At 29.0% G+C, this 27,515-nt stretch overlaps 1 protein-coding gene across 1 annotated transcript in view; it reads left to right on the top strand.

Moving 5' to 3' along the window:
- Positions 1–27,515, top strand: part of LOC113364322 (furin-like protease 1) — a 398,738-nt gene that overhangs the window by 285,788 nt on the left and 85,435 nt on the right. The window lies entirely within an intron of this gene.

Here is a 27,515-nt window from a genome sequence, read left to right as displayed (position 1 = left end):
TTATTGTGGTCCATTGTTACTAATTGTTGTTTATTTAAATGTTGAAATGAATAATTTTTTAGGACCACTATCAAAAATAAGACTTTTTGAGACTTATGAAATTAAAATCTTATATACCCACGATTTAACTAAAAATTTTTTTCAAGCGAAGTATATTGGACGCATAGAATGTGTGTATTCGCAAAGTTCTCTTTTTTCCGAATCCATTATTTTTAATGAATTTCCACTTTCAATCAATCATTCATGATTGAAAGTTTATGTTCTATTATGTGAACTGGGACAGATTGCAACTTTGTATTGAGTCCTTGTACTCTGGAGAACATCATTAAGTTGAATACAAGCGTCTGGGCTGTTTAGTATATCGAATCCGATTAATTGGCACTACTATGTTGCAAGTCCATTCAGCAACTTGTCTGCACTGCACGACAGCACTTCAAGAGATGTCTTCTGATTTAAACTATGTACGGACTTAAATCCGTCATAGGTCGTATAGAATAGAGCAGTTGACAAAATAGGTTGACCGGGGCCATGTTTCATATAAAGTCATTTGTATGTTTTCATGAGAAACATATCAACGGTCAACCTATTTTGTCTGACTAATTGGTACTAGCTATTGGTACTAGCAATTGCTCTATTCAAGCCTCATGAAAACATTATATCTCTTCTTACAGAAAAAAATCTATATAATTTATATAGTATATACTATATATATATATAATATATATATATATATATATATATAATGAGTTTTGTATTTAAAATGCAGTATTATACTAATTTTTTGGACATATTTATCTGGGGCATTTAATTACGAGCATATGCAAATATTGATAAAAAAAGTGTATTCATTGTCAACATAGTTTTACATCAAGAAGGTGCTATTGTAAATATACTACAATGCATCAAAATTTGCATCGGTGATTTATTACAATTCAAGCTGATTATATTGATGTAAGTGAATATATCGCTCGTACAAACCAACCATTTCAATAATATAAGTAAAATAAACGTTGCCGACATTTTCGTGTTTCCGTGCACACTATTTTATATTATTCAATGAAGCAAATGCAAATATGTCTCGCTTGGGAAACGACGTTCAAGCCGGCTGCTGTGTGCTTTCGGTACTCCAAAATGTACTGAAGCTTTGTGTACATTCGGAGCTTTACGAATGCGCGGCCATATACGTACGCTCGCCCAGACGGGTTCCGTCTAATATAGTCATTTTATGTTTGCCATAAACTGTATATCGCGTAATAGGACATCATACTTTGTAGATTTCTTTGTTAAATGTTTGTAGTTTTTGTTATCGCAATATATGCTGATGCTTGGCAAATATAACATATTTGTGCTATATTGTGCTAGTAGTGTACTTTGTACACGTGAATATACTTGGCACCGCGATGGTGGAAATTGGCAAAACTGGTATGACCTGATATTTTGACGATTTTTTTGCTGTCGATTGGTGCAAACTAAATTTTTTTTGCTCTTTCCGTTCTCGAGATAAATGGGTGGGGGCCAAATTTGGTGCTAACTATACGTATAGTCAGCACCGACCCCCTTAAAAATGCAAATAAAATTAAATTTCTTTTTACTATCGTTATCAGTGATTTTTTTGCTGTCGAATGGTGCAATTAATTTTTGGAAAAGTTTTGCCCATCACGATTTTTACGCATAGAAAAAATTTCCAAATTTGTCAGTTTAAAAATATTGACAATTTTGAAAATGCCCAATTTTTTTGCTCGCTTACTTAAATATAAAACAAAAAAAAATTTCAAAAAATTGTTTTTTTTTTACCCCTTTCAGAGAGGTTGCCAATTTTTTGGGTGTCCACAGTGACTTTTTCAAAAGTTTTAAAAATTGTTTCGGAATCTGTGATTTTTTTGCTCTGCGATACAAAAAAAAAAAAATTCAAAAAAGTAAATTTTGATTTTGATTTTTTTCGTAGTATGGAAGCGGATATGGAATTTGAAGTAAATATACTATATTTATATATCTATATTGATTAATATGTCTGGTGCCACTCTCAATAAACTTCAGGTTACAAGTACAGGGTGCCACATCAATATGTGGTCAATGGAAAGAGCGTAGTTTTGTTTCTGCAATGAAGGGGGTCATTTGATCGTCGTTGTTTTTGGAACCTAGCTGGAAAAATGTAAGGCTTTAAATTACATAATAAACAAAAGTTTATCAAAATTTATTGAAAATTGTTCATGTTATTAAACATTTCTATTAACCACAAATGGCGCATTCTATAGAAGAGGAAATTACACATTAATAAGTAATGACAATATAATATAAAATAGATTAAATTATGAAGACATTTAAAAGGTCCTAAACGAATGTTATATTTATATTAATCAACAAACAAAAATTTTAAATACTGTTAAACAATTATCAATCAAATGTTTTTAAATGTAACATTTGATTGTTAAGAAAATCATTATTTGTTTATGTTTATTACTATTTTATATTTTTGTTACAGTAATTATATCAATGTAAAGCGTAGCGTAGCGTAGTTCTTTCAATAACTTCCATGTAAAATAATACAAATGTAAAATTGCCTATAAACTTTAAATATTTTGAACTGAAATATTAAATAAACTATGAGAGCCAGGGTAAATTAAAATTATATAGAGTTAAATATGAAAAATATAATTAATTTGTAATTATACATCATAGAGGAACGTAATTTTGAATCTTAATTTATATCAACATTTTTTCGAACTTCCTTTTTTTCAAACTACACTTTCTTTCTCATTACGATCATTATTTAATATCACCATTTACAAACTTCATTATAAATATTAATTAAAATAACTTCTCCACTACAAATTTCCCACCTTTCGCCGTATACCTACTACTTTCCTTTCTTAATGAATTAGGAAAAGTTTTGCGAAAGCTCATAAAAGTTCTCCTAATGAGCTTTTGAGCAACGTAGGAGTCAGGTTTACTCCGTATACGTGTGGATCTGGAACAAGGCGATCCATTATTTAGCCTAATGGATATGATTTTAATTCGCCTAACATTGTTTCAATGTTATTTCGGCTTTTAGACTTTTAGTCTGGGGAGTATAGTAATAAACATACGATGACAATTTTAGTAGAAGTCACATCATATTAGTTGCTAATTAATTTCTAAATTTGTTCCAATATTTGACGAAATATTGTCTTGTGGAATATTTTATTGTAGTAATTGTCTTGGATAATATATATTTATCTTTATCTTCTATGTCAAAACAAGTTTTGTAAAGAGTAAATTATTGTTATAATAACAACTTTATAACATAAAATAACATATGAACTATATTGAAATTTGTAGTAAAATGATAAATATATAATGAATACTTAAACGAGACTTTGGAATATTTTCTAAAAGCTTTGTTTAACATTTCTTACTGCATATCAAATAAATTACTTTAAAAGTGTATTTGTTTAGCTATTAGAACTAATAATTTGATACTTATTTTTAATGTAAAATATCAATATAAAATGATTTATCATTTACCAAAAACGCCGATATCTCATTTGCAATTGATCGGCAATATGTAGTATTAGCATTAATACAATGCGATGTAATTAGTGTTACGGCATAGTTGGTTCAATGAAGCTTCTGTATGCCATAAATTGTATTTGCAATTCAAATAATATTCGGTTCTGCAATTGATATTTGATCAATAAATAACTCAATAATAATAATGGTATACATTCATAATTCGTCAAATGTTGAAAATCGACTACAAATATGGCAATAAACATTAAATGATGAATAGATTTGTAATTAGTGTATATTAAATTATAAATGTTGCACAAGATTTGCAGTTGATTTCAATTTTGATCTGTGATTAATTTAATTATATTTTTGATATTTTTGACTGGGCTTTCTATATACAAATGGAAACCAATAATTGTTATTTATGCATGAACGTTTTTAAATTCTCCTCGATCTAATGTATCGATATCATTTCAATTGTTTTCTTTATATTTCTCTACTTTTATTTTCATTAAAGCGAACTTTTCCAATTTTTATGCGAACTTGGAAGTTGTGCTTTGTCTCCACGATTCTTTGAAATCACAACGGAATAAAGTTCAGATCTGCTTTCACTTTTCCTTCATTGTCCACGAAGTAGAGAGAATAGTTTATTTTCGATCATCAAAGGAAAAGTTTTTGTTTACTATTTTCATAATGAAATATTAAATATAGAAGAAATATATTAGATGTTTAATAAAATGCAAGCTTGGCGTTATTGTAATTTGTAATGCACTTTAGTTTATTTGATAAGAGTATAATATATAGAAAGATACTGTTTTTAAAAGCAAGAATTAGAAACATTGTGGCAATATGGTAATATTGAATGTATTATATTTTAAATTATATTTATTAACTTCCCGTAGGGAAAGTTATAGTAATAGGCCAAAAATCGAAAATGAAGATTTTTGATATCTTCACGTTTCAGAGAGTTCTGAACATTTTTGCGTACCTCAGAAAAAATGGATGTCTGTCTGTGTGTATGTGTGTGTGCGTTTCAACGTACGTGTGGGTGCGGATATTAATTTTTGCCGAAAATTTCGGGAACACGGATCAACCGATTTGATAATAATGACAAATATGATTTTTCGAAAAAGTAAAATTTCTTCAAAATTTTCAAAATTCTCAAAAATGTATTTTTCTTTTTAATCTTCAATTTTCACTACGAAAAGTTCCAGCAATTTTCCTTAAGGCAAGATGTCATACACCACTAGTTTATTAATGTTTATATCATGGCATTATATTATAAGCCGATACATTTTAATTCATTTTTAACTGCAAAAACGCCTATCAAAAATGACGGATTTGAGCAGTTCTGTTTATTTGCGTAGTAACAAATAGCCCCTAGCTCCCCTATATAACTTCATATATTTATATCTACTTATAATATATTGAATGGTGATTTCGTTAGGAACAGGGCAAATTCAAAATTCAGCTATTGTGTTTTCTATATGATTGCCATTCATCGCAGTGCTCGGCACATCCAAGGATTACTAATATGGGTTGTGCGTTAGATTATTGGTCTGATCGAAAAGGGATTATTGGATCATCCCGTTTCTCATGCTTCTCTTGTCTTGTATATTCTTACAAATAATAGTTCAACAGACAAACATCATTTATATTCTCAGTATATGAAATATATACGCTCGTCGACAACGGTTTGGTATCAAAAATATTTTATCGATATATTTATCATGTTGTTGAGGAAAATGGATTGTGTTAAGTCATCTTTATGCTAGTTATGAATTGAAGTCTACGAATATTAAATATGAATGAATGTGCTAGAGTGTGCATATGAGACGCTCAGAGGTTGATCATAAAATTACATAAAGATGGGACTAATTCTCAAGTTCTGAGCCCCAAAACATAATTACCTAACTATCTTAACAATCTTTGGAGCACTAATCTTGGGTATGCAATATGATCCCAAGTTGCCTTACACCCTATCAATATTCAAGACCTTACTTGCAAAACATTAAAACGATTCTGCGCTTCGTCGGAAACTGGAGTAACATCTTCATTACATTCACCTTTAGCTTAAAACTTGTTAAGACCTATAAAGACATTTCTATTAGTATTAGGGAATATTAAAGTTTGTTGCTAATTAACGTAAGCATAATATTAATATTGTTTATATTAGTTCTGCATCATTGATCATTTTATATTTTAAATTAAAATCTTTAATTTAAGGCAAATATAAAAGATATTTAATATGAAATATAATTAAATTAATTTATTTATTATATTCAATATAAATCTTAAAGAATGTAATGAAGATGTTATTCCAGTTTATAAACCAGATGCAAAACGCATTCAAAAAACATAAGCTTTATAAAAAATTAAATTCATTAAAATTATTATGTTTTGTTCAAAAGCAAATCAATTCAAGCCATTTTCCTGTATCGAATCCATTCGATATTTTATTTCTCTTTAATTCATATAATAGGTATACATTTGAATTAAAAAGGATAGCTTAAGTAAAAATTAAAAATATATATTTGATTGGAGATTATTTGTAATATATGAAAAGCTTTACTTATGGGAATAAATGCACATCAAATTATTTCCAAAATTGCTCAAAAGTGAAATCTAATATAACTTAAATTTGAAAAATAATTTTTCAATTTCTTCTTGTTCTAATGAAGAACAAGATATTTTATGTTGTTACTGAATAAGATATACGTGTTATGAGTCATTTTTTTTTAAAATAAGAGAAAGAAACAAATTGGATTCTGAGGAAAGAAACAGATTGGATTATATTTGGGCACAAAATATTTAACTAAAAACAGAACGACGTGATAAGTTTTGATTGGCAAAATATTAAATAAACGTAAAAAACAGAGTTTTCGCAATCTATTCATCGCAGACGATTACTTTGAATATAAGTAACTTCTTTTGTAAACGATTGATACAAAAAACAGATAATTCAAATCTAGTGTGTAAGTACTTTTTACAATTATTGTAATAAAAGTAAATAAAGATATAGAATTTCATAATCGAATTAATTGCTTTCATTCAACAATACAATGTGTTATAGTTAAGTCATTATCAGCTTTTATTTATTTTTTTTATTCGGGTTTCTCTGATACTGCTCTACATATCGTTATTTTCCCTGCAGTAGTCTGTTTGCATGAATGCACGTCTCTCCACATACTGCTTTTTCTACAAAAGCTCCAAAGACGTTCCGCTATTAAATATTAATCGCATCATTCCACAATACCTTTGGGGAATATTCCGTGCGATCCCTGGGTTCTTTTCTTCCTTGGTCTCGGTTATGCGTTCTGTATTTATTAATACTGAATGGACGTGTTTACAGTTTGCATTGCAAGCTCGCCGGACTCATAAAATGCACCGAAGACCCAAGACGATGGTAAAAGAACGGAGACGAAAATCTCTTATTCTATCGGCAATACCCTCGGCTTTGGTGTTATTGTTTGTCTGGTTGGCCGAGGGACAAGGACCATAATTGAAATTTTATACAGAATACTTGAATTAGATTATCTGTTGTCCTAATATATCAATATAGCTTTCGATGTAATTGTACCAGATTTATAACTATCTGGATATCCTAAATTTATTTAATTTTGAACAAAAAATTTTGAACTATTTCCATACCGTCATCAAAATTATGTTTTTTTATAATAGTAAAATAATATTTTGAGAATAGATTTATGTGAAACAGGTTAATTGCACAGGAATTGCGTTTTTATGAATTGATTATATTTATTACTTAATAACTAAACTTATCAAGCGCAAAGGCGTTACTGATATCAAACACTGTTACTGAAGGTTTTTTATGTTTCAAATTTCTACATACATCTACATAAATACTACATAAATACATAAATACATAAATACATAAATACATAAATACAATCTACATAAATATTTTGGGGGGCGATACATGTAACAAGAAAAAAAAAATCGATTTTTTTTTTTTTCATAAATCGTTACAATAACATCTCAAAAATATGCCTGTAAATATTCAAAACAAAATTATCATTATTTATACAATAAAAACTCATTTAAGTGCCACGCCTCAACTCTTATCTGTTCTATGTGTCAAAACTTTAAACGCGTTTTTCTCAAAACGACATTTTTGAAACTTGCGGGCGGGATAACTCAAAAAGTTCTCAACCGATTCCAATGAAATTTTGCACACATCTACTTTACAGTAATAGCTTCTAGTTAAACCTCAAACATTCCAAAAAATGTTTCAAAAATTAACCCTTTTACCAAAAAAACCATTGAAAAAAAGGTGAAAAATCGAACTTTTTTTTCTAAGGTGTGCCAATTTACGATTTTGTGACTTTTTTAATTTTTTTTTGGTTTAACTAGAAGATATATGTTTTATGAACACGTACAAACTAATTTTTTTAAATTCAGATCACCGTACGAAAAGTGAGAACGCCCGCAAATTGATGGCGTTTCCCGAGAGGGTCTTGGCAGATTTATTTTTACGGCAGCCATTTAAAAAGAAAAAAATAAAAAAAAATTTTTTTTTGTGTATTTTAATATATAATAAATAACCCTAAAAAAGTTCAAAAAGATTCAATCATTCCTTCCCAGTTTAAAAAGTCCTCAAAAAATGGTAAAAATTAAGGCGATTACATGTATCGCCCCCCTTAAAACTGACAAAAATCTACGATTAATTAAAGAAGCTTTATCTGAATACTATGAGTTCTGTTTTCATCGTGACAATTTGATACTGCAATATTATTTTAAATCTATTAGCAGTTTTCGAAGAACATTTTTCTCTAAATTCGTTTTCTTGAAACTTCTTGTCTATGTCCCTCGGTCCATCTTATATTGAACTTTTTGCGTTAGTACGAATTTATTCTAGTTTCTCTACGACTAGAATCATCGACCTTTATGGGTAGCAATTTTATGGGCTACTGAAGCTTTAGCGTTTGCTTAGAATGCTTAATTTTTTGCATTACATTTAATTCAATCAACGGCAATGGAAGACTAACTTTTGCAACTATAATTACAAATATAAATAATTATATTATTGCTGGTATGCAGTTTTTGCTGTAAACGCTTCCTTTGGCATATAGTAATTAGAAATGGGCCATGTTTTGTTATTTGGATAATTGATTTAATTCATTATTTTGAATAGTTGTACGTACTAAAATGCAACAATATTTACTGGTTTTGATCTAACAATATTGCTTCAATATAAAAATGCTGATTAAGATTCAAATAGAAAAACGCATGCTGTGATTGTTTAATTCTAATATATGTTTTTAATAGCAATCACGACTTACTGTTAGTATTCTTTAATCTGTTTTGTTGTAAGTTTTTAACTTGGTATTATTGTAAGGCAACCTACTGGTTGTCAATTCTTTTATGTGATTTAATATTGCAGCAATGCCTATTTTCAGACAGGCTATTTTCACTGAACTCATATTAGCAAGACCAAAGCTCTTGACTCTGGCAATGAGGTTCACCAATAATTTCAACCAATATAGAGTTGTTTCAAATTGGAACTTCCAATATTCGGTTCTCCTGCTATAATTTAAACAAAATCCGTTCCTGGTTTAGATTTATCGAAAATTTATTCCAGTATCTCCTTATCACGATTTATCGCCTGATTTCGCACGTGTCGCACGTCATCGAGCAGAAATGAATCCAACTAACAATATGTATCCTTGTTTGAAATGGCCTCGAGCAAGGATTCATTATTGTCTTAAACCCATTATATTTTATAACGCCGAGCAAGGGCATTTTGCTCAAGGGCAAATTGTTAATGATACAATAGCAAATGCTGTATGAATACTTGGAATTATTTCATGCTCACTGTTATAATTCATTAGAAAAAAACTGAGAGTACTGGACGAACTCATTTGCCAGAGAGATTTTAATATAAATGTAAAGCATGCTTTTATTAAATAATGTTATGTTGTTGACAGGTACTTACTACTTTTATTTAAACTGATTATAAAATAGGTACTTTGAAGAATAAATTTCATCGCCAAAAGATCAAAATTATGACTTGAGAAGCACTGAATATGAAAGCTTAGTCCTTAATCCAATTTTTCAACGCATTAATTTTATTTCACTAAACACACTAAATTCTATTTTAGAATAGTTAATTAATATAATATATAATGATGCCTTCGGAACATGAAAATAAAAATGGATATCGATACGGAATGGATATGAAAATAATAAAATCAGAACCATACTAAAATATATAATTGGGAGCTTCAACATTAATGAATGATTTAATTGAATATTTTATATCGAATAATTCATTAGCAATTTCAAGTTGTAATTATTGAAATTTGACATTCAGTCGATTCATATCTGCCAATTAATTTTGCATGCCAATTTCATGCAAATGAGAGGTAATTTGATTATCAAATAATTGCTTTGCTAATTAATTGCTACGCTATTTTGTTCATAATAAATATATCGAATCAATTAACTTACACTTAAGTTCGAGTGTCATTTAAATGAATTTACTCTCTATTTATATTGGAATAGTTATTTATTATAATTAAACAGAATTAAATTGACTTCTTCCTGTTACAAATTTATAAGAAACATTACATGTTTTATGATTTATTTTATGAATTATATATTTTTATAGAAGTATTTTATTGAGAAATTTGCACAACCAGCTAAAAATGAGATTCGAAATTTCATATCAATAAGTATATTTTTTTATTATTTGATTTAACTTTTCTATTTTTTAATTTTGATTATAAATATATTTCAGTTTTTCATATATTTTTAATTTTGTTTTTTACTTTTTTGCATAAACCTTGTTCACATACTTTATTTTAACCAATAGAAGTACTTTTTTTATCTATACGCAAAGTATTGACAATTCTATCAACAGATGTAATAATAATGACATTTTGTTTAAAAATAATATATTAATAACAATATTAACATATTTTAAAATAATTATAAATTGTGAGATTAATCAATAAAATTGTTTGTATACTGCAGTAAGTAATGGTAATTTTAGATATTATTTTTAAATCTAACTTGATATTAAAGATGGCTTGTTTAAATGTAATATTAATGTATGCATTTTCATCTTTATTCATGAAAAAATCCTTTCATATTATATATATATATATATATATATATATATGTATATATATATATATATATATATATATGTATGTATATATGTACAATGTCATAATTGAATTGACCGCATTTGGCAGGCTAATATGTAGTTTGTTATAAATGAGTTATAGGTCACATTTTTTTCTAGACAGACAATAATCATATCATATTTATGAGAGAAAGTGACTGTAATATATTTTGCATACGTATCTTCCTTGATTAGGGGCTTAAGTAAATCTAAACACGTTCCCCGTACGGCTCATTAGTCTAATGCTTCTATATGGGCGTCTTGGGACTGAAAATTCGACACCGCACAACAATGCCATCTTGTTTATCATTATATTAATTCTGTACCCTTATAAACTGTATTGCCCCCTCATTAGGGTCTCCATAAAGACGTCTCTATTATACGTGAACTGTAATTAAACTATAATGGTCAGAAAGGATACTAAATTTGATTTACTTGCATATTTTGGAGCCTCGCGGTATAATTTTACCTGCCTAGGAGGATGATTTAGCAAGAGACTTGTATCATAAAAGTTGTATCAAAAAATAGAGAAAGCTCTTATGAAATCATTACCCTATTAAAAAGCTTTGAGAAATAGATGTGCTTTAATACCGATTTTATTTTAAAAGCATTATTTTGTTGGCTTAAAAAATTTCAACTGATTGATGGTTTTGGAGATTGGCATATATTTAGCAATAATAATAATAAGTAAATCTATCAATTTTAATAAGAATCCAATTATAAAATGCAATATGCAGTGCTATAGCAAATATTTGATATATGAATGATAAATGATGAATTTATTTAGAAGAAAATCCATATTACCTTCATGACAATGATTTTTTCATGAATCCAGAGATCCGCAAAATTGAAATTAAAATTCGCACAGTGTGCATCTGGCATTTGATAGGAATTTGAATATTGCCTGAATTCAGAGGCTGCATACCTACCCTGTGCATTCTCCACATATGCGTAGATAATATGCAATTTCAGATTATAACTTCATATTCCAAGAACGGCAAAATTCAATTACTAAGATGATGCTATAATCGAAAACTTATGATATACAAACAACAAGTTGGCTATAGAAATCAACATTTCCATTTTGATTAAGAACAACTTTGAGACGCCACGTACATGCCAACTCTCTACATCATCTCATCATATCGTCTTACTATATAAAAGTCAGCCAAAAATAATAATATAGTAGTAGTTGAAAAACGTATTCATTAGCGATATTTTTAAATATGTTAAAGTTAATAGTCATTTATAGACTTGATCACTTATTAATGATACGCTTATAATAGCATCTTGCCTTTCATTATTTTTTAACGAGAACAAAATTTTAGAAAAAAGAAATATTATAACTTATAAGGGAATAATCTGCAATTTTTTTAGAATACCTTTAAATTATATTTCAACAACTTGCAAGTTTCTTTGAGATTTTTAAAAATCATGTCTAAATTTCAGATCGAAGTTGCTAGTCAACAATTAGTAAATATATAATTGTAGTGATTTTAATTTAAATTATTCTTTATTATTTATTATTTGAAGTATATACCTATGTCAACCTCTTGCTAACTATAGCGTTAAATGGTCCTTGTACACATATAGTGCATTATGCAAATTTGCAATCGAAATATATCATATTGGGAGACCAAAGCGCTCATAACATAAGTAATATATATTATGTTGATGTAGAGATCGTGCAACATGTATTCGAAACGTTAATACATATTTGCTTTAGGCTGTGCACACATATATGATGAATAATATTCAATTCAATACATTACGGCATTAATTAATTACGTATACAGATTAGAATTTATCGGTTTTATTGGCATTTTAATTCTACTCTTTAACAACCACTAAAATTTTTAACATGATTTGAAAAAATCGTTTTTTTGAATAGGGGGTTGTCGTAACAGTTTTTTTAAAAATCTTGAGATCCACTGATTGTATTTTTGCAAAATAAAGTTGGATAGTATGCTTAGCAATCATAAAAACTGTTACACATTATCAAAGATTGATAAAGTCGGAACGAAATAAGATTTATAACATTTAATATTGGTCGATAATATTAACGCCAGCCTAAATTTGATGATAGATCAATTTATATTAGATGTCATAAATGACGGATCTGCACAGTTCTGTTTATTGCGTTGGTCTGAGGGTCAGTAACTTTGACAATATTATGCAGGATGATAAACATGACCAATGGAGATACAAATAGTTTACAATTATTTAAGAAATTATTGAAAAACGCCTGTTACTAGTTATCTCTGGTACAAATAGCCCCTAGCTCCCTACTTGTACCTTGAATTGTAATTTTATTATTTTGTATAAATTAAAAAACTTATAAAAAACTACAACACCAATTCTAATTTTATTATTTTTTAATTAAGTTTAATATTTAACATTTTCTAAATATATATTTTTTATTACAGGTAAGATTATGATTCCTACATCATCTGGTTCTTATTTCTGGTAAGAAAATGATTTTTCACTTGATTTTTATTCCATAAATGCCATAGAGTGAAGTTTACTGCAAAACTAGTTAAAAGATTAAATCCAATCCTTGAAAACGTTTGTGCTTCAATATAAATGATTTAAAGGACCAATTTTCTCACACAATGGAACACTTGATTGCCGTGAAACACAATTTGTTCGCTCTTAACTTATTTTATACGCGAAATCAGTGAAATGAAACTTTTTTAATTAGCATTACATGCGCTTTTTTACGAAAGTAAGATAATTTTCTATTTGTTTTTTTAATCGTTTTGTCGATTTTTCAGATTAATGGAAAAGCGAAGTAAATTAAAAAAGTTATTTATCTTGAGAAAGGAAATAAAAATTGCTTTTTCTTCGAGAACAACATTAATTAATACTTTTCTTCAGAAGTGGAAATTTATACAAGATTTATCGAAATACTATTAATTTAGAAGGAAATGAGCTTTATTGAAATAGCTCGTAATAAATGTTGAATTTGTTATATTTGTAATGTATTATTTGATTTTTAATATAAAGCACAGCGTATTGATTTTTCTTTATATCTTTACGTTTCAGCGGTTTCTAAACATTTTAGCATACCTTGGAAAAATTGATGTGTGTGTGTTTGTATGTGTGGTTACAATTTTTGTCCATTTTTTCGAGAGCACGAATCAACCAATTTGAATGTCGAATTGGATTCCTATTAATAGTGATGTGCTGATTAGTTTTTGGCAAAGACAGGTACAGCCATTTCGGAGACACGGAGCAAAAAGTACAGAAAATTTAAGCTCGAGTTTTGCGAGAACCGGGCATGCGATTAGTATGATAATAAAAATATTCGGTTCGTATTGACAGCAAGACGTGCTAATTGGTTCTCTGCAAAGGCAGTTCCAGCCGTTTCGGAGGTACGGAGCAAAAAGCGCCAAAAATAGCAGTTTTAAAGAGAACGAATCATCAAAAAACATTTTGCTCGTGTTGACTTTGTGAAGAAATCATTAGTTTTTGGAAAATGCATTTTTTAAATATTTTTTTATTTTTAAAATTATTGCTGCTAATGTATATGAACAATGCTTTTTATATTGTTTTTTTTTTCACAAATGCAACCACCCGAATTCTTTAATTTATTCTGCCATGATGATTTTTATCGTAATATACAAATTGAAAAAAATCGTATGCCCCCAGTATATATTTTATTTGAATAATTTTGTCATTCGGATTCCGTATGCGATTATGGAAATGCCCGTGTCGACATTTTGTACCAGCAGCTTTACTTTCTGATTTTCTTCGTTAACTGATTTAATAGATGCAGAGTTATGTTAAATGAATATCAATAAGAAAATTAGGGGTAATTGAGAGCATATAAATGGATAATTTCTGAATTAGACTTACATCTAGCAAAACCAATTATTCGTGAAACACTAAACTTCACGATATTCAATTTTTATATCATATTGGCAATTGAAGTCTTTGGCCTTATTTATGTTTATATAACTTATTTATATTTATATAACTTAACAAGTTAACATGTTATTAGAAATCTTTAAAAAATCTCAAACAATCTGTATTATAAAGCGAAAATTAATGTTTTTATGTTCAAATTTTCAACATGTTTTTTATAATTTGCGACTTCAAGTCGATTTTTTACTATATCTTCTATATTTTTAACATATATGTATATATATATATATATATATATATATATAATTTTCTTAAATTAATTTCAATTCAATTTCATCTTTCTGAACGCCGGTATTTAATTTCCCTACCTTGTTCGAGCTCTGCCTTTTAATAGCCTTACATGTATTATAAAATTACTTTCATGTTAAAAGCATGTACGAATTGTTTCTCAAAAATTTCTTATTATGTTTAATAAGAAGCTTATTATATTATTTCGTAAGAAGATTATTTCATTAAGCTTGTTCGCTTGTGCGTTTTGTATGTTATACAAACATCCAATTAAAATATGAACGTATGAATATTACATAACCTTGGACTTCAAGTTTCTAATTTCTTGGAAGATTTGCTAAATTAATGAAATTCCAGAATCCTATTAATATATGTATGACTAATCAATAATACATGATATATCATGTTTTGTTATTATAGTGACGACTACATTTTTATATATTTGTACTTGCTTGCTTATTATACACTTTTCTGCTATATACTTTTTAAACATTTATTTCCAAAGTTTTGTATCACATGTCTCTACTATTAATTTCCTGATTTTTTTCGAAGAGGTAACGTTTTTTCTTCTTCTCGCAGCACTTCCCTATTAGTTGCTTTGTTGATCTATTTTTTTTGCATAAGAATAGAGGCTACAATGGGGTAACAAATGGGTTTTGTTTTTGTTATTATCTAATTATAAAATGTCGCCAATGTGTTTCATATTTGATTTATTTCCGCCATGGCGAATTCTCGTTACCTTATGCTTCGTGCAGTTAATTGAATGATCAATCAATTACATCGGTGTTTATAACGATGTAATCAATTTCCAAGATGCTCAGTAGAGATTGCCTCGAGGAAGTCTTACCTGGGGGTTATCATTGTAATTAGGTCTTACCCTCGATTGTTATGAGATAATTGATGTATCAGATATATAATATTCATACATAACGCCATGTTTTCCATGTCAACAGATTCTTGAATGTAATCAATGGTAAATAATTATTTTGCGATGTACAGCGCCTAAATTCACATTGAACGTAAGTGGTAAAATTAAAAGTAAACAGCATATGCGTCCTTTATAATTGCTTGTATATTTTAGCATCGTTGGTATATTTACTGATTTAGCAGGACGATACTACCATGTAGGGCATTAATTTTAGATGATAATACAGTTAGAGATAGGTCTTGCAAACACATCGTTTCTGGTAAATGGTCATACTGTGGCACCATAAAATCGATGACATTATTCCAGCACTAGTTGGAAATTTGCTCTACTAATGTACGAGGTCTGTTCAAAAAGTACCCGGAATTTTCGTTTTTTCAAAAAAATATTTATTTATTCGTCTACATTAATGTGGTCCCCTTCAAAGTAGTCCCCCCCAGCTATAATACACTTATGCCAGCGTTTTTTCCAATTTTCGAAGCACCCTTGATATTCACTTTTTGATATGTCCTTGATCACTCTCAGCGATTCGGCCTTTATTTCTTCAATCGAGGAAAACCGCCGTCCTTTCATGGGTCTCTTCAACTTTGCGAATAGGAAAAAGTCACTCGGAGCCATATCTACAAGCAACGACGAGTGAGCAGGTGCGTTATCGTGGTGCAACAGCCATGAATTGTTTTTCCATAAATCGGAGCGTTTTTTTCGGATTGCTTCACGCAAACGTCGCATCACTTCAAGGTAATACTCCTTATTAACCGTACGACCTTGTGGTAAGAACTCTTGATGCACTATGCCGTTATAATCAAAGAAAACAGTAAGCAAAACCTTGACATTCGATCGAACTTGACGTGCTTTTTTTCGGTCTTGGCTCACCTGGGCTCTTCCATTGGGACGATTGGGCTTTGGTTTCGACATCATAACCGTACACCCATGTTTCATCACCAGTTATGACCCTTTCAAGCAAACTTGGATCGTTGTTGACGTCATTTAACAGCTCTTGAGCGATGTTCATGCGATTGCTTTTTTGGTCAAAATTTAGCAGTTTTGGAATGAATTTTGCTGCCACTCGTTTCATGCCCAAAACATTTGAAAAAATGTTATGACATGAGCCAATTGATATGCCAACTTCATCAGCAACTTCTCTAATTGTGATTCGGCGATCATTCATAACCATTTTTTCCACTTCTTTCACATTTTCATTGTTTGTTGACGTGCTGGGTCGACCGGAGCGTTCGTCATCTTCAACGTCTTCGCGGCCATCTTGGAAACGCTTATACCACTCGTAAACACTTGTTTTTTTCATAGCAGACTCACCATAGGCTTTTTGTAACATTTCACACACTTTGTTACACTTTATTTCATTTTTTACGCAAAATTTAATACAAATTCTTTGACTTTTCAATTCTTCCATTGTAAAAATCGCCGAGCTCAGAAAAACACGTCGAACCTTAGCGACTACCACAGACAAAGTAAACAGTGAATATAGCTGAAAATTTCATCATACTTTAGGGGCATGTATACCAACACAATAAAAAAAAAATTTTGACAATCAGACACTCCAGACCCGCGAAATTACGCGGACACCTCGTATACGATCATAAGTATTTATTGTAAATTGCTTAATTAATTTGCGAAGGACATATTTAATAAGATTTATGTGACTATCGATCTGTTTATTGAAATATACTGTTCTCATTCCAAGTTCTGTTTGATTATTTTATTTGCGAAGCTGTTTCTGTAATAATGTATATATTGCGTCATAGCCTTGATTGATATTGTACACGTCACAGAATCAAATCAGAGATAATAGGGGTAGTCCACAATAGGGTGAGAATCTAATAATATTAGCAGGTCACGACATACAGGTCACCCATGGGTGCGAATGTCCAATGTTATTCCATTCCTAATGCGTGTTATCTTGCTATTGGCAATATCGCTTTATATATATATACATATATATGCTATATATATCGCTTTATATATATATATATATATATATATATATATATATATATATATGTACATATATATGCTATATATATATATATATATATATATATATAAAACGATATATATGCCGATATTCAGATATTCAGATATTCAGATATCCAGATATTCCGATATTCCGATATTCCGATAATCCGATATCTCGATATTCCGATAATCCGATAATCCGATATTCCGATATTCCGAAATTCAGATATTCAGATATTCCAATATTCCGATATCCAGATATCCAGATATCCAGATATCCAGATATTCAGATATTCAGATATTCAGATATTCAGATATTCAGATATTCAGATATTCAGATATTCAGATATTCAGATATTCAGATATTCAGATATTCAGATATTCAGATATTCAGATATTCAGATATTCAGATATTCAGATATTCAGATATTCAGATATTCAGATATTCAGATATTCAGATATTCAGATATTCAGATATTCAGATATTCAGATATTCAGATATTCAGATATTCAGATATTCAGATATTCAGATTTTCAGATTTTCAGATTTTCAGATATTCAGATATTCAGATATTCAGATATTCAGATATTCAGATATTCAGATATTCAGATATTCAGATATTCAGATATTCAGATATTCAGATATTCAGATATTCAGATATTCAGATATTCAGATATTCAGATATTCAGATATTCAGATATTCAGATATTCAGATATTCAGATATTCAGATATTCAGATATTCAGATATTCAGATATTCAGATATTCAGATATTCAGATATTCAGATATTCAGATATTCAGATATTTAGATATTCAGATATTCAGATATTCAGATATTCAGATATTCAGATATTCAGATATTCAGATATTCAGATATTCAGATATTCAGATATTCAGATATTCAGATATTCAGATATTCAGATATTCAGATATTCAGATATTCAGATATTCAGATATTCAGATATTCAGATATTTAGATATTTAGATATTCAGATATTCAGATATTTAGATATTCAGATATTCAGATATTCAGATATTCAGATATTTAGATATTCAGATATTCAGATATTCCGACATTTCGACACTCCGACACTCCGATACTCCGATATTCCGATAGAGCTAAATGTATAAAAATGGCAGTTTTTGAGAGAACTAAGCGTCCGATTTGAATGATTCAAAGAACTTTCTGGTTGTTTTAACAAAATAATTGCTTTTGGAAAAAAAATGTTATAATTTTTATTTTCAAATTATTTTTTCTTGAAATTTTAAGTTACGAAGTTTCAAGTAACATTCGATGAATTAACGAACAATTATCTGACTACGTTCAGTAAAATTGCCACCTACTTTATCATTGTAGAAATGTATTTTTTGATGTCTTTCAAAAATTCGTTATTTACACCTTTTTACCCTATAGCCGGGGTAACTTGGAACGGCCAGGTGGCAAACGCGTTTAAAACCTTATTTTAATTTAAAGGTATTTCACAAAATAATTACATTTTTAACTAATGCTAAAAAACTACCAACGGAATAAAATACTTTTATTATGGATTTTCAAAGATTACCGATATTTTGTCAATACAATCAAACTGGAAGTTTTATATACTTTTTATAGAAAACATGGTATAAACCAATCCAAGTTTTTTTTTGGTCTTTCGACTTATATTGTCGTAAATATTCACGTAAAACTTCCTATTAAAAGTAATTGAACACTATGTGTCAAGAACGTTTGACATTTCACGTTATAGCCACCGTCTATTGTTTTATTCAAATTACGCTTCTACAAAAGTTTTCAAATTAAAAATGTGAAGTTTCTACGCGATTTTGGAATAATATCTCACCTTTTGGACTTTCTCTGGATTGGCACGAATTTTTCAAGACTAAGACTGGTCAAATCGGTTTAGCCGTTTTCGAGTTTTACTTATTAGGCATTTGAAAGATAGCTCCATTTTTATATATAAGATATATATATATATATATATATATATATATATATATATAAACGTAGTAATCTAATAATTTTCCAAAGAATATCTCATATCTATGTATAATGACCAAAAATATTTTTTCTTCATGATGTTCTCATAAACTTATACGTTAATGATTATGTTTTATTTGTTTTTATTTTTGAATAGCAACGAGAAATATTCTTAGTATTATATTAGCTTTTATAATATGATAACTTAGCATTATTAGGATGCAACCCACTGGTTGTCTCTTTCTCTTTGTAATGTGGTGATAAGAGGGATGTATCTATTATTTTTTTTACTTGAAATCATTTTTGGGTTTATGTTTTCATGTCAAAACTGAAATTAGTACTGCTTGATATCAATCTGTCAGAGACGAGATTAGAACCTAGAACCTGTGGTTTGATAAGACCAAAATTCTTACCAATGATTTCTCCAAGATTATATTGATTGAAGTGTCAGTTTTAAACTACAAAATTTTTTTTTGGTTATTTTCATATTATATTCAAAGATCAAGAATATTATCAAAATAATTTCGCTAAAGCCTAACCCTGATAATTCATTTGTAGTATTTTACTAAAATATTCGGCACGAAAGTAGATCACACTTGCAGTAGTTGATATATAAAATCATTACCAGATTCCACAATTCTTTCTAGTCAATTGTAATAAATGAAAATATCTTACTTTGTATTCTTCTTCACTAGGAAAGCTATTCGTTGGTTGGTAATATACCATATTCTCTATATTAAACCAAAAAAGTATGTCCCAATAAAAATCGAGTGAATATTTCTTATAACAAGATAGGTGAAATAATATCACCTGAAAAAAACTTATTTTAACAAAGAAAATCAAAAAAAAGTCCCAATAAAAATCGAGTGAATATTTCTTATAACGAGATAGGTGAAATAATATCACCTGAAAAAAAACTTATTTTAACAAAGAGTCAAATACTATTGATAAATATTAATAACAAATATTTAAAAAGTATATAAACGAATAAAATCATCATGATTTACGTGGTCTTCGTTAATTTTTTCGTCTACGGTTGATGGTTTACTAATATCCAAAGTTTCAAAATTCCAACTAATTTATGTTGCAAAATATTCGTACCCTCTACATCCAAATTCCCTAGCATTTAGTATCTATGGATATATTAGTAATTGGATGTGGATTTAACAAGGAGCCGAATCGAATTCAACATATCGACATTTCCGTAACCGCATTCTGAGATATGTCACAGACTAGCCTTGATGGCTTCGATTGCTATTTGTCATGAGCACGTGATTGTGGTGCAAAATGGGTTTAAATCGAATAAGGAATGGGTTGAGACAATACGTCACGGTGGTAACAAGGTTGCCTAATCTCGTAGAGGAACAATTGAGATTTATAGCCGACATTTACAAATATCTATGAACAATGATATAAAGATTAAGTTTTAAATTCGTGTCAATTCTCAGAAAAAAAATATAATCAATCTTAAATAATGAGATGAGTTTAAAGTTACAATTACTCATATAAAAAGTGTGTAAGAATTTATACATATGTATACCTAACAGTACATAAACACACACACACACACATATATATATATATATATATATATATATATATATATGTATATATATTATAATTATATGTATATATATATATATATATATATATTGTACTGTTAGCTATACGACAATGTAATATATTAAGTTATTCGATACCTGCGCATAGTATATAAAACATTTTTATCCGTGTCCATTTTTAGAAAATCACGTCTGGTAATAGAACGAAGATAGTATGTATCAATTTATATTTATTTGGGATAAAAATATACGCTTTCATTCAAAAACATCTCTAGCAAAAATAGTTTATTTTATGTTTATTTTCTTCGAGAATGTCTGCAGAAAAAGTTCCAATACATATTAATATTATATTTATTGAGTATATTTATATAAAATAATTGTGTTTGTTAATTAACGTCATAAAACTACGAAAATTTAACTGTTGTTTCTGTACCTAAAAGTATCGATTACAACATTTATCACAAATTTCACTCCTCCTTATTTTGAACCGGTCAATTCTCCCAAATGGTGAAGGTAAGCTCCAAATACTTTTGTACCTTCGATAAAACTACGCATAGCTAGATTTTCATTGGGTTTTTTCATATTGCTATCGCTGTTGGCTAATGGTATTAGCAATGTACTTTTATGGAGTAGTCTTTGAAGAATCAGCACTATTTCTACATCTCGACAGAGCCGGATCAAATTGGCATCATCCTGAATAATATATAATCACATCTAAAATTGGCTATAACTAAATTAACTGAACTGCTATTTACAATAAACCGAAATAGAAAGTTGGAAAATTGATAAGTAATTAGTTTCTAATTCAATTCGCCTAATGAGAATTATTTTACTATCATTAAAGTGATTCCTAGAAATATGAGCTTTATATATCCGTCGTCATGCATGGGAATTGTGAATACTCTTTGTATAGCCTTTAAATATGCAGCAAATTTAAATTAGTTAATATATGTGTATTAAACTTATTCCATCATATTTGGTTAAAAAGAAGATATATGAATATAATATTAATAATGAATAAATATTTCTTCTGATTTACTAATCAATCATCCAATTAATTTGAAACATATTGAGTCTGTAACAATGATATGAAGATGTCAAAGTATGACTATATAAAAAAATACTTATTACTTTTAATTTAGATCAATTTTTAAAATTATTTAGTATTTGATATTTAATACTTTAAGTCAATAATATTCATAGTTTATGAATTTCACATTGCCAGTGGCTTATAAATTTTTGTTCCGTGGTGATTAGTTAGTCATATTTTGATATATACTGGTTTTATAACAGCTTCTGGTGTTACCGGATATTCATATGACATTTTAATAACGTATATGCAAGCAACAGTGAATAAATAAATATTATATCAATGAGTTTTAATAGCGGAACAGGTTTTGGCAGTCGTTTATGGTATAATTTATTACTTCCATGCAATATGGGATCTGTAAAACTATTACCACGTGCGCTTTTAAATGAAAATACTGTATATAAATAAATATATATATATATATATATATATATTTATATATATATATATATATATATATATCTATATATATATATACATGTATATTAGATTATTAAAAAATCTACCTTATAAACTTGACGAATGGCGAGTTTAGCTGCTTCAAAATTAACGCTTGATGTATCTTCCAACCAAGGTCTTGTAAAAGTTAATTGTTTCAATTTTATGGACATGATAGGATCTGCTTTTTCAGAGTCTGCCACGTTGCATATCATATACTACAACAATTAGAAATATATGCTTTTGATTTGATATACAATGCAACTAATATACAAGTTAAATTGTAAAACGAAGTTTACAAACATTATTATGCAATCAGATTATCGATCTTAATTGTTTGCATATCTAATGCATTAATATTTGTTGATAATATTAATCAGAATCACATTAGATATAATTAAGGCGTCAATCATGCGGTAACATCGCCTATTAGATAACGTCGTTATGGCTACCTTATTTTTCTTTTTTGGTATTGAAAACTTTGAAAATGCTATCTATTTGCTGTAAAATCAGTATATTTTACATATGAACAAAGCTATAAAGAATGGTATCATAACTGCATCTTTGTGATGCTCATTTACAACATACGATTTTATGTGTAAAACACTTGATCGTAAGCAAATAGAAGCATTTTCATAGTTTTCAGTACCAAGAAATAATGATAAAATAGCGTTGCCATAACAATGCTATGTTATCGGCCATATTATCCCAGAATTGCTCCTTGAATTATGTAAACTCTGTGTATTGTATTGAATTGTAAATGTTTTTAACCTCTTTGTCCTTTTTAAAAGTCACAGTTCGGTTCGAATAACGTGCTTTGCATACGTTTTTGAAGTGATTAAACATAATGGGCAAAACACGTTCTGGAGTTTGCAAAGGCACGATCTTCATCATGAACCGACGAACAGCTGCTTGTTCGGATGTACCGCAGGAGCAATCCTCCACTTCGCTGAATGCAAGGCATGGCGATCGCCAGAAATGCATTAGAATGCGACCTGAATTCAAAAAATATAATCAAATTCGAGGAAATATTCAATACTGAATATTGCAAAGTTCGCAATGATTTACAGCTACGAATAGCACTAAAGGCAATGCAAATTCTACTTATTACCGTACTTTTTCCTTACTTTATTACTTATGCTCAATAACAATTTGTCTTTTATAAATATAGACTATACAATCTTGAAATTATATTCAAATTTCATTTAGAACATTGTTTTGAATGAACTTACTGCTGACTATTTCAGTATATAAAATATGAATGGTAGATTTGATGTATCAACAGCACGATTTGATTATTGTTGTCTTAATTTTTATAATTTTCTATATATATTTATAAGATTTAAATTTTTTTGTTCGACTTTGAGGCATATTCATGAATGTTAATTCGCAGCCAATGGTCAAAATAAAAAAAACAAATAAATAGCTCATTATATATATATATATATATATATATATATATATATCATTTGTCTCATCTTTCTTCATTATTGAAGTGTAATTTTTGTTGACCTGGGATAAACTGATCGTGTTTAGAACTATCAATTCTTAATTTTGAAATTTATTAATCAAGAGAAAGATCTTGCAATATAAATTTATCTCTCGCTTTCAAGCAATCTACAAGACTTTTGCAGTTAATAATATTACAGAGATTAAACTTCATGCCTAGGAAATAAAGGTTTGAATAAATCTAATGTAAAGATATATTGCTCTCCAAAACTGTACCTGTGTACCCTGTAGGTAAAACAACAAATTTAAAATCTGGAATGAAACATGCCGAATTTTTAGCTGTAACATCCCAAATAAACATTTAGAATAATCTATTTCATATAGGTCTTTAGTAAAGACTCTTCTCTATTTATTAGTGATATTTATTATTTGAATTAGTGAAAAACATTTTTAGAAACAACTGGAATCTAACTTATATGATCAAATAAATTATAACAAAAAAGCCTCAGCGATGTATTTATTTAGTAAAGGTAATTAATATCACAGTAAATATTTTTTGGCTTCATATGAGTTGATTAGAATCGAGTAAAATATGATTCGAATCATTTGATTCAAATTGGTACATCACTATTGTTTATTATCAGTACCAGTGTGAATTATTTATTATATAAACGTTCAATCTACGTCGACGGTTTTTGTGAATTGCATTGTGTGTTTGTGGTTTAATGATATAAAACAAAACAATTTATTGTTACATTTGCATACCCGTTGAAACATTTTACAATGGTATAAAATGCAACAGTGTTATAAATTCTATCAACGCATATTTGGAATGTGGTGAACTGAGGTTACGAACTGTATTGTTTTGCAAAATCAATTTGCAACATTTGTTCTAAGAGAATAAGTCTATAAATAAAAAATGTGAATAGACAACTTTCAAAGCGATAATTCTTACTTTCTTCCAAACTTTGGGTAATAAATAACAAGTGGCGTCAAGTCGGTTTAATATATCATACATAACCATCTGTGTTTCACGCATTTTCGTATCCATGTCTCTTGCAGATTAATTTTAATTACACATTCAACAGAACAACGACCTAATTAGCTTTTGTGCCGTTGCGATTCTTTGTAATGAAAGTTTTCACTGTAGGATTTATAGAGTAAGTTCTTGTCGGATTTCGAAGGCGAGGAAGAAACTATACGTACATTGTATGTCTGCGACAAAACTTTGTTTCGCGCGAATGATGACGGCAAACTTTGTAATTGCTGAATCAAAAATGTTTTATTCTTTAAACTGCGTACAAGGTATTTTTGTTTATGGACACTAGTGTTAGTTGTGTTGTTACAGTTATAAATTTATTTTTGTTTGATTATCGAATTTTGTATTGAATTTTATTGGTGTCCTACAATTTATGGATACTATATTGTAATTTTTTTTATCAATTATAATATATATATATATCAATGATATTTACTCTTTGTCCAATTTTGCATCGACGGAGCCAATGTCGGTCGCAAATCATCCATTTTGCAAGTAATGCTCTCGTAGGCTCGTTCTTCGTCTGGTGTTATTTGAGCCACATCTTCCAGGATCTCTGGTATCAAAATATCGCCTGTTTTTTCATCTCCAAATGTAGTCGATATTTCGTCCGCTTCTTTGCGCTGGTTGTAACCTGCACCACCTTTTTTGATGGTACATATAACCTTGATAATAAATTTATACACATTATAAAATTGCATTGCCATGAGAAACTTGACAATATATATAAAAATTAAAAAGGCAAATTAATTATTTATATTTCTCACTTCAAAGTGTCCAATTCCAACAGCACCATACGTTAAGCAAGGCAAAGAAGATGTTAACCATTCGGATCCTGTTACTGCAACAAAATCTACGGTCCTCAAAAAGGCTATTCTTTGAGTATATAATAGATTTTCCAGTCCCATGCAACCTTTTTCATGGGTCGAGCACACTATGAATTTGAGATTGATCGGGATCGGCATTCGTTGCGTTTGATAAGCTAGTATCGCATGAAACCAGCATATCAGAGGTCCTTTGTTTCTGGCGGTTCCGCGGCCGTAGAGGGCTCGATCGCGTACAGTAAGGGTCCAAGGGTCAGATGTCCATTCGGACTTCTCGGCATCTTCAACATCTGAAAAATATTTTCTTTGTTATATCCCACATTTCTTACTAAATAGATTGAATGGAAAATATCTTGAAACATAACAACAGAGAATCCGATATAACATTGCTGGCTATATGCGCAATGCCACATAATAAATTACTTTGCATTAATCAATCACTCCTCGCGCTTGAGTAATCATATTGTGTAAAATTTCTGCATGATTTAATGTAATCATTGTAACCAAGCTAGCAACTAACTAGTTCATTGTAATTAGAATCAGTAAACGAATGTGGTACATAGGATTTTATTACATATTTATAAATATTTATAAACTTAATTGCTTATTAATATTGATGTGCAAAATGTATTAGTGTAGGTACATTGCCATATTCTAAAAGCATACATCTATAATAGTCGTATAATTGTTCGAAAGATATAATTTGGAAATGATACTGATTAGTTTTAGTTGAAAATCTATGGAGCCGTTTTCTTGTAATTAACTGTTGAAAAAAAAATTTAAACCTGGTCTTATAGAACGTACTGAAATATTACGGCCTTACAACAAGTAGTTTAATTTCAAAAATTCATCAAAGTTTGGGAAAATATGAGTAGTTTATTTGACATTTGTTAAAATTAAAATTAGATGATCTACTTGGTATGACGATGGAGTGTTCTTTCGTTTTCAATTATGTGTAATGAATCCACTCGGAATACTTTTAATCACTCATAAATTAATTTATTTTTATTGTTTAAATCGATTATTTATACATATCGGGAAGTTCATGTAACTTGCCTCAAGGCAAAATACCAATACCAACTAGTTTATTTAAAGTATATAAGTGAGCTTTAGACCTTTAGCCAGAATTAAAATTAAAATGTTTGGAAAAAAATTCAATTTTGGAATAAGAAAAAATCCAAAAACAATTGTTTCGTCAACAAAAGCAGAAAGATTATTGAATCATTCAAATCGGATGCGTAGTTCTCTCAAAAACTGCGATTTTTTGCACATTTAGCTTCGTATCTTTGAAATGACTGGGCCTTCGCCAAAAACTAATAACCACTTCTCCCAATCATTACAAATTTAATGTTTTTTGGATCATTTAAATCGGATACTCCGTTCTCTCAAAAACTCGATTTCTATTTTCTGCAATCTTTGTTTCGTATCTCCATAACGGCTGGAC

The sequence above is a fragment of the Ctenocephalides felis genome, unplaced genomic scaffold (assembly GCF_003426905.1).
Source record: "Ctenocephalides felis isolate EL2017-DRISC unplaced genomic scaffold, ASM342690v1 CF-g0.4_SCAFFOLD_00845, whole genome shotgun sequence".
Classification (NCBI taxonomy): domain Eukaryota; kingdom Metazoa; phylum Arthropoda; class Insecta; order Siphonaptera; family Pulicidae; genus Ctenocephalides; species Ctenocephalides felis.
The sequence above is the reverse complement of the archived record's forward strand: the minus strand, read 5'-3'. Positions and strand labels throughout refer to the sequence as shown.